At 36.4% G+C, this 16,131-nt stretch overlaps 1 non-coding gene across 1 annotated transcript; it reads right to left on the reverse strand.

The window, feature by feature from the left end:
- Nucleotides 1-1,584: 1,584 nt before the first annotated feature.
- TRNAY-GUA (transfer RNA tyrosine (anticodon GUA)) lies at nucleotides 1,585-1,668 on the reverse strand. Its single transcript has one exon. It is a non-coding gene; the product is annotated as a tRNA-Tyr (tRNA).
- Between the last annotated feature and the right edge of the window lie 14,463 nt (nucleotides 1,669-16,131).

Consider the following 16,131-nt stretch of genomic DNA (forward strand, 5'->3'; position numbering starts at 1 on the left):
AATCCTTTGGTTTCCGGTAGATGGAAGATCTGCATGAGCGATACAAGAATTCTTGTATAATAACAATCGATTAATAAGAACCTATTCGGCCAATCCAAACGGGTTGCGCCATAGCAATCTTTGTTGTAAAAAAAAAATTCGCTCTAAACCCATCTGGCCATATTTCTTTTTTTTAATAAAAAGGTCATTTGACATCAATTTTGTAAGATAAGGTGAATATTTTGGTCAAAACTGGCTTTGAATAAAGGTTACGAGAACTGGCTTTAAATAAGGATACAAGAACTGGCTTTGAATAAAGGTTACGAGAACTGGCTTTGAATAAGGATATATTCAATTAATATTATCTAATTGAATATTTTCAGTTTGAGTAGATACTGTATTTGTTTCTATAGACTCAAATAAAAATGGTCTTTCTTGATTACATTATTAACCATTTCTGGAACATCTATATTTTCAATAGATTTACCTCTTGATACACGATCAGATATCCTTAATAAATTTTAAGAAATTATTATCAATTCTTTCTTCTATTTGATATAAATTATTTGTTGTATTTCTTAAATTATTCAAAGAATATCCATAAACATCAGAAACAGACCGCAGAGCTTAAGTAAGTCTTTGCTATACCTAAGTATTTTAAAGAAAAATTGAAAATATGGATCCATTGCTTAGAAATTTGAGAGAATATCAGACATTGAAGAACTCTTTCGACGCTCATCTTAATCATATTATATACCTTACTGAAAACGATAACAGCACGGGAAGGGAAGCTTTGGCGAGACCCTTAAATGAATTACATCAGGTAATATTACCTAATCTAAGAGATTATTTATCCAAGGGTTCCCCTTATGGTGAACCTTTTACTGGATTTGTAAGGAAAGCCAATTTATGCATTCGTAAATACCATGAAATGGGGGATAATTATTATCCGCAGACAGTCAAACAGCTACTGCCTTTATTAAGAGATACCCAACAAACGTCTGATGCTTGCATACAGCAGCTAATCTATATATGGCCTAGCATTTGTAGTACGTTAGAGCCGTCTGTGGTGGATTTTTATCCTTTTCTGTTTAAGTATTTAACGATGGATGAGTTTGCACCTATTGCAATTTGTTTTATCTTCAGTTTGCTACTTTCTTTTATCCTAATCATGGTTTCTTTTACATTTACAGGTAAAAAAACGGCAGATCCAGAAAAATTGTCAGCTTACGAGCGTGGGTTCGATCTCTTTAGTGATGCTAGAAGTCGATTTGATATATGATTTTATTTGGTCCTTTTTCTATTTATTATTTTCGATTTAGAAGTAACTTTTTTATTTCCTTGGGCAGTTTTTTTAGAAAAGATAGGTTAGTATGGATTTTGGTCTATGATGCTATTTGTTTGGATTTTGACTATTGGTTTTCTCATCGAATGGAGGAAAGGCGCCCTTGATTGGGAATAAATGGTTTGCGACGAACTCGCTTAAACTCCTTTCGAAAAATGCTATTTAAGCATTCAAATCTTATCTAGTGCTTGGGTCTGTCCCAACACCCATTAAATGCAAGAAAGCTATTTAAGAATAAAGAAAAGGTTCAAATACTTTATTAGGAGAGGCAGGATTTGAACCTGCGAAGAAGGGTTTCCAACAGATTTACAGTCTGTCGCTTTTAACCACTCAGCCACTCTCCCGGGTTGCTTGGATTTAGACCAAAGCACACTTCTCTAGCTTTCATAGCCTAGTCCGAGATTGATTTTCCGCTTGTTCTACTTAAATGCATAAACAATATGCCATTCCATGGGTAACTAGAAAGATCGGGGAAAGATATAGAAAAAAAAAGCTGATCGACAAGAAACTAATAGCTAGTAGCAACGATTTCTCATAATCTATTAGTCTATATAAAATCCATTTTCTAGGCGTATCAAAATACATAATTTTCACCAGTCATATATAATAAAATAGAGTAACCTCTCGTGCATATTTCAGGGCACTTAGTCCTCCTAGAACCGTAAAAGAAAATTGCCCGTCATACGGCTTGCCTACTTTACTTGCTTTAGATGTTAGTTTTGCACCGTTTTTGTTCAAATCGCTTAGTTAGCTTTATGGACGAGAGAGCAAGAAGGGAAAGAAACGAGCCTGCCTTGCAAGGATTCGATTCCTTTTCAATCGAATTCATTGACCCGTTCTTTTCCTTTTTCTTTGCTCGTATGGGAAATAATTTTCTTTGAGTTATTTATTAAGCCCTTTCCTCACTCCCCGAAACTTTATCCCACTAAGATCCCCCAAAAGACACCCTTGACGATTTTTCAGTCGCTTCAATGATGTACCGTTAACTGTCTAGTTTCGATGTTATAGAAGCTAGGGTATCTTAGGTCCTCATACACGCCATGACCCAGCGAAACTGACAAGGCCCAATTGTAGTCTTGTCCGGAAAGCCTAATAAAAATTACATTTTTTACTGAAACCTATTTGGTCAAGCATCTCCAATAAATCAAAAATTAAACATAGTGAATGTATAAAGTATAATCCATTTAAACCTATGGCCACTTAGGCCCCTTTCTGCCGACTAAATCATGATTCCAATGCTGCTTTTCAAAAAACAAAAACAATGCAAAAGGCTGATAGGCAAGTACTATGGGTCCTCTGTCATCCGTTGTAGGGCCCTTTAAAGCGCTAGGCGTGATGAATAGTCAAAGGAAAATAATTTCTATACGATGGACGGAAAATAAAATAGATCTATAAATAAGTTAATCAAAATAGACACAGATATGGCGATATTCATATAAATAAATATATATATGTATATTTATGTGAATATTTATTTGTGTTTAAATCGTTTTAAAAAGATATAGATATTAATTAATCATTATGTAGATTTTCATATGTGTAAACTTAGATACAAATAAATATTTTTATCTACTTGTGATTTGGTTCTTGATTTTCGCACATCCCTGGAACCTGTTAGGAAACGCTGTTGAGCGCGCTTGGCTTCGTAGCTTCTTTTCAGTTGAATTTGCTTAATCCATAAACAAAAAAGGCCCTATAGACGCAAAGCCTCTTTTATGCGCTTCGCTAGTTTCTTGGTGCTTCTTTTTGCGGGTTTCTTCCCTTACATGGACTTCGCCGTTATTTCCTATAGGCTATATGATCACTTTAAGATGTTGATTTGTTTCCTGTCCCCAATAATATGGGTAATTTGCTCTGTTTGTCTTTGTCCAGCTCGCATTATTTCGACCGCCGGCAAAGAGTACTTTGGTAATCACACATTGCAATTGAAAGTATTATTACATCAAAGGGTACTTCAATTCACGACAACTCAGGTCCATCTCGTAGAATGATCACAGCGGACTCGTATAAGGATCTTGGGTAAGTTCATGAGATCTTAACGGTATCCCTTTACTTGTCCTTTCATAGATGCGTTCTTCTCATCTGTCTTGCAACGTGTTAGTAAGCTATGTGTCCGGTGCACGACCTCGTGTTGAGGTCTTCTATACTGCCTTTAGACAACCCATTTCGGCCGCTCAACAACTAATAGCGCTAGTCACGATTCCTATTAGGGCTAATAAGTAAGCCCCACAACTTAGAGCAGCAAAAAATAAATAAAATTTGCTGCAAAAACCGGCTAACGGAAATATTCCTGCATATAAAAACATGGTAATAGACAAGGCAACAGCCGAAATGGGATTAGTCTTTGCTAAAGTGCCTAAATCCGCTATATATTTGATACGAATTTAACGTAATGCTGAAACCATAGCAAATGCATTTATAGTCATTAATACATAAATAAATATAGCGATCAGTAATGATTAAATCCCTTCTATGGTTCCACGTAAAAGACCGATCAAAAGATAACCTACATGTCCTATAGAACTATAGGCCAAAAGTCTTTTTACTCCCTTTTAAGCCATAGCAGCCAGTGCTCCTAAAATCATAAAAGCAATGCTGCAAAAAAAGAAGAGTTATTACCATGTTGGGTCATAAAAACTATAAAGAAAAACACGTAACATATTAGCAAGAATAGATATTTTAGGTATAATAGAAAAAAATGCCGTGACTGAAGCAGGTGAACCCTCGTATACATCAGGTGCCCATACATATAGAGTCAAAAGTAAATCATTAATTAGACCATGCCGTAGCCATCTAGTCCTAATTTGCCTAGCTAAACACTTGGGAAATTCCGCAATGATTTACTATAGTGTTCCTCAAACCGTACATAATCGTTGCCTATCGTACGGCTTTTTAATCCTACGACATTTAGATCAGATAAAATCAAAAGTTCACTGTTTTTAGCCATTCTACACGTTGTCAAATATAACCAATCGGGTCACTGAGAACGACTTTATTAAACTCAAATAAATAGAAATCATTTAATATAAATAAACCTCTTCCCTTCCATTATCTCCAGTGTTTCTCTAGGTCCAAAATGAAACCTGGTTTATAGATCACAAATCTGCCAATGACGATAATGTATCATTGGTTTCCTTAAAAAAACACTGCTTCCCAACCAGTCAATGAACCGGGTCAGGGCTAGAGCCTCTGTTCGGTTCAGAGCCTTCAACTCATGGGAGAGTGTTACAGAAGCTTTTTTATGCTTTCTAGCCTTCGGAAAGATTTATCCTAAGTGCCTTGCCAGCACCTACTAAGCGTTTGAAATTGATATGATGTGAAATAAATAGATAAGGTATCCTATGAACAGGTAATTATTTGGTCTCGGTAAACCGCAAAGGAATTGTTTTACAGGACTATTTGGAGTTATCAGCAACAGTAAATTTTTTTATTTTTCAAACCCTTACACCACTTTTCAAAATTAAGAAATAGGCAATCAGGCAAAGGAGTCTACTTTTTTTTGTCAACATCCAAAGCATTTCGAAAAAAAGAATCAATAACGCTAAAGCGACGCTTCCCTTGCGATTCTTTTGGGCCTTTTTGTCTAAAGGAAGCTTCCCATATCTGATCACCCAAAAAAAAAAGCCAAACGACGGCGAAGCAAAACTAAAAAAACAAGTCCGCTGACATACGACGGCATTACTTGTAATAAGGTAGCTTCGTTATTTCAATATAACTCTGACCAAAAACAAACATAAACAAAGGGTGAAGAGAAAAGGTCAGTTTTTCACAGTCACAAAATAAACTAAAAGAATTCGTTACTTCCTTTTTTTGAGTGCTATGAAACAAAATAGTTTCTTATGCGCTCTGCAGTTTCCTAACCAGCCATTCAAATCAGATAGTTTCCAAGCCACCTATCCAATTCGGTTAGCTTGTGAAACAAAGACCAAAATGAGACGAAGCTTTGATTGGGTACTAAAGGTCCTATGATCGCCAATTGGGGATTTAGTTTACCCTTGGATTTCGCCGATATAGCTTATGGTCCTGGTGTCTTGAGATCCCGTTTCGTTAATTGTCTTTAAGCAAGCAAGGAGTTGGCTTTTATAGAGCTGCTTATAATTTGTCTAATTTATACCTTATCGCCATTTTACCTCGACAAGCAAAAAGTGCACCGGCATTTGTTCGCATGTTTTTATTGTGCTTAGAACATGAGTTCATTGGATAGCCAGTCAACTAAAAGATAAAGGAGATAACTTTGATTTGCCATATAGACAGGCTTATCTCATATAACACAATAAAGCTCGCGCAATAAGTACTCTGAGCCCCCAACCGCGCTTCTGTGACATGCTATAGTTTCATACTCTTGCGAGGCAATGATAAGTTCCATGCCCTGACACAAACGAAGTGCCCTAATAGTACCAAAATTGATTACAATATTTGCCCATAAACCATCTTACGGCCGCCCAAAAAGGAACTGCAGTAATTTTAAATAAAAACCCTATCGCAATAAATAAAATCCCCATAAAAATACCACTGGACTAAACATCAAACGAAGTGATTTCATATCCAATAAAGATTTTCGCCGATTCTTCAAAATTGGTAGTTCCGGTAAACCCATAAATCATAGAACAAATAGGACAACGTAAACTTTTAACCATACCTCCAGCCGATATAAAAGTAAACCACCTCTTAACCGTACGTGCGACTTTTGTCGCATACGGCTTGCACGAACACCAGAAAATCTGGAGGGAACCTCCGGCCGGGAACTTGCGTTTTAAAACGTTATGCATTTTATGGCTTATCATAAAATTGACATATAGCGCTTACTAAGGGCTTCCCCCCTTAGCGGCAACAAATAAAAGAGTTTCTTTCAGGACACCCAACAAAATCAATAAGTTGCCGATAGCACCTTGGAGCCTCTGGCTCACTTGCTCCGGCAATATAAAGTGGTTTTCTAGTGTCTAATCTTATTTCCGTTTTTTCAAGCTCACTGCGTGCTAAGCTAAAGACTATTTGTTTCTAATGATACTTGCGTAAAAACAAGAGCCCATAATTTATAACCCATAGATATCTCATAGCCAAATGGTTTTGCACCTTCACATTTGAAACCTTGCAAACATAATAAGGTTTCATCAGCACACAAAACATCATTCCAAAAATACGGAGCCAGATCAGATGCACAGAAATTTTGCCGGCTTTAGTCATCAAATAAGCTATCTCTTTTTCATACAGGATATAATTGGCCGATTTGTCTTTCTTCCTTCCCAACTTATCTATCATAACTGACATGAAGCACTCCTTGCTGTTCTTATCCTAACATATATTGATATTATTGCAAAAATGGATCCTAATCTTGCTTGCCTTTCTGTCTGCCAGCGTTTCCGAGGCAAAAGAGAGAAAACCTGCTTTATTTAAATCTCTTAGGTTAATCCATTTTCAGTTCCTCTTCGCAACGCATATAAGCCATAATAATATTGCGCGTATCATGGAGATAACTCAATAGAGAGACACCAAGTCAACCTCAAAAAGGTCTCAAAGAACAACCGCACAAGAATATTTGTATATGCGAATAGATTTCTTTTTATGTCTATAGATATATTTATGATTAGACATTTATTTATTCGTGTATGCGTATACGGGTGGTTTGGAAATGTTGTCTAATGAAATTTTGCTTTCCATAGAAATAGACGACAGTTTATTTTCTTTGGTTACAAGTTTGAATTGCATTGCCTTTTCATTTTTTCACCCTATCCATTCGGTCAAGTATGGCAAGCAGACGAAAAAAAGTTTATTACATTCAGCCAAAAAAAGCTATTTTTAGGTCCTAAGATTCCAAGCAATCTGCACCATGGGCTTTCCAAACCGTAAAAGAAAGATAGCTGATTTTATTCGCGATGCATCGCGATGCAAATTAAATGGACCCTTGCCCTCACAACAGCCAGCTCATATAGTAATTTTTTTTAATTAAAGCATAGTTATAAGTTATTGTACAACATTTTTGTCCAGACTCCGCTTGCCCGATGACAAAAGATGGGTCTTTAGACGGCTCTTAAGCGTACTTTCATAGCTTTTAATATAACCTTATATCATAGCGGAGTGTTGGTTAGGGTTTATAGCGTACTCTCTATTTTATTTGGGGATATTTTGCTTATAAGCAAATCAGTGGAATTTTCTTTACGTATATATTCAAAAAACCTAACCACTCAATGCTGCAATGTCTAATCTTAAATAACAGAAATAAGGTTTATTAGATGTAATCACCAGCTCTTATCCTAACCGATAAATAGTTCATCTTTTTACATTAAATCGGACCAATGGCTTATATGATCAAGGCCGAAGACTCAATTTGTCCGATCAATTTAGTTTAGGTTATTGTATGCTCCAAAGCAATCCATAATAGATATACAAAAGTTTATGTAATTAAGTGTTCCTAGCCCCAGTGGACATCTCAGTGAATGTCTTAAAGAGGGCCTCTCCAGCCGATGAAATAGATATCCATTCGCTTCGACCATTCCCAGCTTGTCTCCGGTCACGCTCATTCCAAAAGAAAGTAAAGATAAGGGCACTTAAGGGATCCTTGGAAGGACCCAAGAAAACACATAACATTAGCTTAGGGTTTAGTAGACTAGCCAAGGTCGCTCCTTTAGTCGAAGTATTTAATTTCTGTGTGCCTCCCTACCGCCGGTCACACCTCCGGAACTTCCACTCTTAAAGATATCTATTCCGCTCTATTCTTTCTAATTCCAACTCTGCGCTGAGGACTTTATCCATCGTGAAATGAAATAGAGGCCATGTTTATATGGATCGAAATCGAATCTCCCTGCATAGTCAATCAGCCTGTCGACATTGCTTAAGGATGTTTATCTAACAAATAAAATTATATATACATAGAATAGTTTGTATGTGAACCTCTATACGTATATAGACAAAAATACATATAAATATGTGTATCGGTAATTGGCCAGTCGTACCCAAACAATAATATTCCAAAAGAGAATGCACCTAGAATAAAGTATTTTAAGCCAGCTTCTGTAGAAAATTCAAAATTTCTTCTCGAGGCTGCGATCACATAAAAACATAAGCTTTAGGGCTCGATGGCTAGATACATGGCAATTGAATCACAAGCTGAAATCATAAAAGGCATGCTGCGGATGGAAAGTGGAATCAGCACGATAGATTCAGGGGCATTTAATCCTTCCCGTCCGAAATAATCAAGGCACATAGCAGGAATACTAACTGTACTTAACAATAAAAAGATTTCAAAAAAATAGGTTAAATCATCTTTTATACAAGTATTATAAAGTAAATTAGCAAACATTATAGGTGCGCCGGCAGCGACCAGTATAAAGGTTATTAGAAACCGGTGAAATAGATTTTAATCTTCCGGTCAGAACCATACATGCAAGTTTCCTTGCATATGGCTCATTTATGATAACTTCTAAGAATTGACGAAACAAAAAAAGACCAAACCTGTATATAATGGAATGTGCTTTTTGCATAAGCTAACCTTTTGGACATCTATTTTTATATTCAATGCATATAGCCTATATTATGCCTTCGTTCATTGTCCGTCCATTTGCCGTGTTCAGGCAATGCACTTAACGTTATTAAATGTTGTTGCACCCGTTTCCCAAGGGCTTCAATCATATTCCACAAAAAGGTTTATTTTGTATTAGAAAATGTTTAGTTATACAATAAACTAAGGGGGTTTCATTGACATAAATGAAATTTCATATCATGTTGTTTCATCCCTATGAACACTAAAGCCGCCAATTTCAAATATATAATGAGGCTAATAAATGGGTGTGTCGCAATAAAATTTACTAGCTAAGCATATTGTCTAACGATTTAAACGTAGCCATTCACTTAAAGGATATAAAAAATCTTTATTATTTTATATCCAGAGCCTATACTTAAAACAAAGCTAAAAAAGTCTCGTCTCTGGGCTGCTCTCTTTGTTAGTTCAATTGCTAAAATAACCTAATTATTATCACTGTATAGGCCAGGAAGTTCGATGTTTGAAAACCCATATATATTGCAATTTATTTGATTTATATCCGATTGTTAAGGTCTCATTGCGACTCTCTTAGCCAACCTCCGGAGAAATGGATTTGATTCATCAGCCGAAATTGATTAGATGAACTTATCGATTTGTCAGCTCTTATCGATATTTCACTGGCTTGCTCATTTTATATGATTTCTTTTTCCCTAATCGAATAAGTGCAACATCCTAAAAATGCTCTAGCACGTCCGTTTATAAAACATTAAGTTATTTTCCACTACCCTTTCCCCAAAACTATCCATGCCAAAAGACATTATTGCATGCCCAATTTCAATTGCCTGATATAATTTCTGGAATACATTATGGCAGGATCTTTCACCTTACTGATTTACAAAGCTCCAGTTGTCAAAAATTGGACAGCTATTCCTTATTACTATCAAAGTTAATTGTTATGGTATATAAGAGATTTATTTAGGTGATCCCTGGATTGCACATCCGAAACTTAATTCGCCGTTTAGCGCCACGCACGCGAAAGCCGCTCATCGTAACAACCTATAAAGAAATGACCGCACATAAACAGTAGCGTTCAAACCCAAGTGCCTTCCGAAACATCAAAAAAAGTTACCTTGCTTTTACTGTGCGCAATTAGTCCTGCAGCGAGTAAATAGCTCCTATGCTATAGTTCCCAACAACAGTTTTCAATTCCTGTGGGTCAAAGAGTCCATTTAGACAACAGTTTCCAATCTTTGCCTCTTAAAACGTGCCGTCCTAGGCGCATAACACTAAGTAGACCTAACCAAGTCACATTGCGTACTAACAATGGATAGTCATATCGCTTAGAAGTACTGAATAAAGTTCCATACACAAGCAAAATAATAGTTGCGTTAACGAGATAAATTTCCAGGAAAGAGACAAGGAAATCATGCTTAAATAATCCTTTTAACGATTCCTAAGTTTGCTCGGTTTTCAGTTTTCTTTCCTATCTTCCATATGCATGAAATTCAATGAGAAGAATAAAAACCGGCACCCATTATGTATTCTCGGCTAGCTATTGAATCTATACAGCAGTGCATTCTGACAATAGCCAGAGCTTTAAATTGGCTATTCGTAAAGGTTGATGATGATTTCTTAGTAAGTTATTAGCTTTTACTAACAACCGTAAGCGGAACGGCCACTGGCAAGGCGAATCATCTTACATTCCGGATACCAAAGATTGTTATTATACAAGAATTCTTGTATCGCTCATGCAGATCTTCCATCTACCGGAAACCAAAGGATTCATTGCAGGAGAGTAAAGTATGGCTGAAAATAGAAGGAATTGACGAGAAGCTAACGCTTTAGGTAAGTACGATAGTCATTACAACTGTTTTTATTGGTTTTTTAGTGGCTTTTCTCCTTATTGGTTTTTGATATAGTCTCCTGAACTAGTGCTTTCCTCGGAACCAATGCATTTAAAAAACGATGTATTTACTTTCAAATAAGATTGACTATATGAAAGACATATTTGATATGATTTTATCATTGCCAGAACCTATGCATTTACCATAGATAATATATTTACTGAAACCAGAACCCATGCATTTATCAAAAACATAGCCAATGCATTTACCGAAACCATAACCAATGTATTTGTCCCATTTAACTCTTATAAACAGTTTAATTAGAAACATCTTTTTTTATTAAGAAAGAAATATGGTACAATGCATTTACCGAAACCATAACCAATGCATTGGATCTTCTTCTTTTTCTTTAAAAACAAATGTCCTTTGGTTCTTTCTTATCCCTTTTTCACATTGTTATACATATCCATCAACAGCTTATTAGTAAGTATTATGAGATAGAGAAACAGTCCATCAACACGTTGAACATTATGAAACAGTCCATTAACTTATTTATTGGTAAGATATAGAAACAGTCCATCAACATATAGACCATCATAGCCAGGATCAATTTCAATTTTTTTTGATTTTTCGATGAAGAGGTTTAGTTTGTCGAAATAGAATCTTTGCCTGGGGAGGTTAGCTTACTCCCCGTGCTTACAAAATGGAAAATTGAATAAATTTCGAAAAAGTCAAAAAAACCGCAACTAATAACATCACGATTCCAAAAATATAAACTTAAGACAGATCTAAAATAAATCCGAAATCTTACCATAAATGACAAACCCCATTACTCATATAATAAGACAAAGCTAAAAAAATGAAATTTACTAGGCCTAAGATAAACCAATGGAAATGCTTTCCAACGAAGAAGGCACATTAATAATAACTTTCAAAAATAAGGCTAAAATGACCAACTTTCAAAAAAAAAATACCAATTAACAATGCAGCAGCCAAAAAAGTTCCAAAGATTCTATGAAGGATAAATAAGATCGAAGTAAGCTATGGCTTATAAATAATAATATGGGGTGATAAAGGTCGATCGATTTACATCCTATTGGCTTTGGTTCAAAAGGCTAAAACGCTTTAGCACTTAAAAAAGGAACTTGCGTCGGCTTTGCCGGCACAAAGTATGTGCTCAACATTCATGAAAATTGCTCTGTCCATCGGAAACCAGCCAGATTACATTTTCGATTCCTGCATACGAATTCCTAAATAAATTCATTATCTACCTTATGCCAAAAAAAAATCAAACAAAAAAAAACAGATAGCGTCTCGAAAATAAAGCAAATACGAAATTTCTATGATAACGCAAATAATTGCATAGTTGCTCTGGCTCTCAGACAGAAAGCAGCCAAGGTTAATACAATAGATTATTTTAATTAATAATGCTAACATTCCTTATCCATTTGATCGAAATAAATAAAAATCCTCATGTCTGCGTGTTTGTTTGGGCATAAAATGAATTTGTTAGCCATAGGCATCGATAGTTTAGTTAGTTGAGCTCCAACGATCCCAATGAATGCCACGGGCATTGATAATTAGTTGAGTCCCAAAAGACGAAACAATAGCCTGTATCATGGTGCAGTCTTTTGAGGAGGAAATGAATCTATCCTTACATCCTAACTACCGTTGAACAAAATAAAAACCTCTATTCAATTAGCTCAAATAATGAAGGCAATTAGCCCAGTCAATAAAGTGCCTCGTTTACGTGGTTCGAATCTGTCATTGCCCAAAATCCAAAGACACCTTAGTTTCTATTGATTTCAAATAAAATGATCAATTACCATGCTTAACCTTTTCGGTCAAAAGGGCCAAACCAAAAAGAAGGAAGGAATTAGTCAAGCCCCCATCCCTGCTCCAGGTACAACCCATTCGTTATTCGGTGAATTTATTTAAAATACAAATAATGTCAAAAAGGCCATCATCAAAGCAAACAAGGCAATCGCTTCTGTCAAGACAAAACCTGGAATCACATAACCGAATAGTTATTTAGCTAATGAAAGATTTCACACCACAGAAGTTATCAAGAAACCAAATGCGTTTCCAATACCAACTGCTGCTCCCGCCAAGGCCGTGGTAGCTGCTCCTGCTCCAATTAATTTTGCACCTTCTAACGTCATTAACTATTTGATATCGGCTAAAGCTGCGATACTATAATAAAATTGGTGCACCAGCCAGTTGATTTGCCTAAACCTACCTTCAAACGAAAACTATACTAAATACAATATTTTATGCCATAGCTAAATAGTAAGCACACATTCGTAATTTTCGGACCTAATAAAAACTGTTTGTTATTAAACACCATTTTTTTTTGGGGCGCCCACTTTACGAAGTGGGCAATGCCGTTGCAATTACGACCAGTAAACAAACTTAGTTGACACACATAGCCTATGCGCCGCTAATCTCGCCGCTTCTCAAGCATTTGACAAAGGCACACCATCTATCTCAAATGAAATCTATCCCGTCGCCACACGAGCCATCCAACTTATGGGATTCCCTTTTCCTTTGCCCATTCTCACTTCTGTAAGTTTACGAATAATCAAAATATCTGCAAAAATCCTTACCCGTATTTAACCATTTCTTTAAAAATGTCTGCTTATAACGCGACGTGCTGCTTCAATGGTTTAATATAAAATACGACCTAGCAAACAACTTTTAATACCACATTTTCCATAACTAAGTCATGTACCGTTCGTTCTGCAACCTTTACGTCTGCCCTTTCAACATTTCCGAAACTTTGTACGTAAAGAATATAGCGTCCAAATAAAATTACTGCCTTTGGAATATCGAAACCGAATGTGGAAGCCACACCTTTACGCCTGAGATCCCATAACAAATAAATGCCTCTGCCCTCACATAATCGATATAATCGGAAAATACATGTAGGGAGGTCGAACCATATCTGGTGTATTCAGTTTAAGCAATTTCTGCACCATTTAATCAACCCGAACAACAAATGCGGATTCCTCTTACATACCCGCAATTTCCAATCTGTTGGAATATGGATGCACGAATTTACACAGATAATTTTCTTCTTTCCAGTCCCCAAGCTATTTCCTAAGCAATTAAGAAAGCGCTTTAATAAGGAAAATCAACTCTTACCGGCTTAATCGAAGTATTGATGTTTGTTTCATCAAGTGAAAAGGATTACACTTCGGACCACCGAGATCTAATCCTTTTCCGGCAACGATGACTGCATATCTTCTTAGTCCCCTTAAATCAAGCATTCGCTACATACAAGCGTCAACGGACATCTCCTTTTAAAAAAGAGTAACTACTGCATAAATCCTTTTCTACAGGTTTCGTACGTTCACATTAGGTATCTTTATTACAATAGTATCGACAGCAGAGATTTTTAGCTTTCTCACATAAGACATTAGCTATATACAGGCATCGTTTCCTTCCTTCGGATTAGTTCTGTTTCTTGTCCACTGTACCGGAAAATCGGGTAACATCTTTGCCACGGAAGAAGAGAGGAGAGAAAAGTAAAAGATTGTCGTCGATTATGTTAACCATAGTAGGATCAAAATGAATTTAGTTCTTCGCATGGAGATAATATTGCGCAACCAAAGGCATGAAAGGTGCGGTTGTCAAAGGGTTTCCGGAGGCCTTATCGACGTATCCGCTAGCTAATTTTTTTATTCTCTGTACAGTTCCCCGGCCAATAGGATAGAGTCAATCGTTTACCTGCGCTTAACGATAGAGGGCTTAAGATTTTTATATGATTAGCTGAATGATGATAAAATGTAGATCTCAGAGAAACAAATCTATGTCTCTTAAACGCTATCCGACCTATGTAAATGAATGATGCAGGCTAAATAAGTGCTCTCCAAGCCGAACATGCGAGTCACCCATCATACGGCTTTTTTACTTGCGCTTGACAGATCTTTTTCGAACATTACATTGTCCTTTCTTTTCCGAGTCGTGAAATAGGTTCTTTTCATTGTTCCTTTTTAGAATTGACCTATTTTCGTAAGAAGAGGGCTTAAGGGGCTCAGCTAGGATAATCTGATTTAAGCCTCCCTTAACACAAGAAATTTTGAATAAGAGAAACTTCTCAAATTCCAATCAAATCCGCCTGAAAAAAAAGAGGTTACGAACGAAGTTAGTAGGCTCCAAAAGCATACTTAATTCCCAACCACTTAATCAGAAGAGAAAATAGTTAGTTAGTGTTAAATGGAATGGGGACAGTCCTAAATCGCTTTTATTCTGTATAATAAAAGGCCTTTTGCTTGCTTTCGGCTTGCCCCATTTTTTTGCCTTTAAAAGCGAATCAAAACCACTAAGTCACTTTACTGCTTTATCTTAAGGCTATCTCTTCATTTCAGCGAGAGCGCTTGTTCATTATGTAAGCAATAAGGCGCATTTTGGCATTTCTGCCCCATCAAATTATTTTCTTTCAATTTTCAACTGCCCTTAGCTTTCAAAGCATAACAAGTACATAGGCCCCTTTTTTTTTACTTAACATTCACTAAGTGCTTTCTTACTTCTAAGTCCTTAGGGGGTCAGCAAATGATATGGGCCCTCTGATTTCTCTCCAGGGCTTTCCCTTTCAAAGATCTCACCGTTGTTTCCTATATGGCTTGTCTATTGCTTAATCAAATGCCCTGCGTTGGGATGTCATTTAGTCTTTTGTTCCCAATAATATAGGTAGTTCCTCCTATTTTTCCCTTCCATTTCTGTGCTATGAGTAAATTAAGGTAAAGTCATTTAGCCTAACCATTCGAAACCTCAGGTAGGCATAGGGTAAGGCAGCATGCGTTCGTGCCCCAGAACTTCGTACTAATGATTAGCTGTCGTCGCTGGTTCTAAGAAAGACTTTGATTTGTGAGCCCTTGCTCTTATCTCCGTGTCAAAAGCAGGCTCGCTTCAGGCTTTGGGCTTATCCTTCAAAGCCTGTAGACTCTTTGGTCCAGAAAATGGTCTTTTTTTGTCCTGCCAACGCCTAAAGTCCTTTAAAGTCATTTTTTATTATTACACATGCCTTGGTCCTTGCCTCCGTTACCGAGCAAAGGTAAGTGCAAAGCCTCTATACAATAGCTTATACAATACGTTTATATAAAAACCAAACCGGTCGCCCTTTCAATTGGCATCATCGACAGTATCATCAACCAAAAAGTAATGATGGACATCATTAAACCAGAAAAAAGAATACATGAATGAATGTCCTTTCAGGAAAATAATAAATAATACACCTACCAAGACGAGATTCAATCCCACGATTCCTCTCTTTAGTCCCATTCCCTTTTAACCTAGTCTTCTCTTACCCTACTTTAGTTCTATTCGTTGTTTTCCTAGAGAAAATCCTGGAAAGAATGACACAAAAAAACCTTTTAAGATCAACATTTTAATATAACAATTCTCTATAATAATAAATAGAGTCGACCATCACTTTCCGGCACTACAATATAAGTCATAAAATAACTTAACTTTTATCTACTGGC

Source organism: Lygodium microphyllum, unplaced genomic scaffold, assembly GCF_053477565.2.
Source record: "Lygodium microphyllum isolate KBCC unplaced genomic scaffold, Lygodium_microphyllum_v1.1.10 scaffold_42, whole genome shotgun sequence".
Classification (NCBI taxonomy): Eukaryota; Viridiplantae; Streptophyta; class Polypodiopsida; order Schizaeales; family Lygodiaceae; genus Lygodium; species Lygodium microphyllum.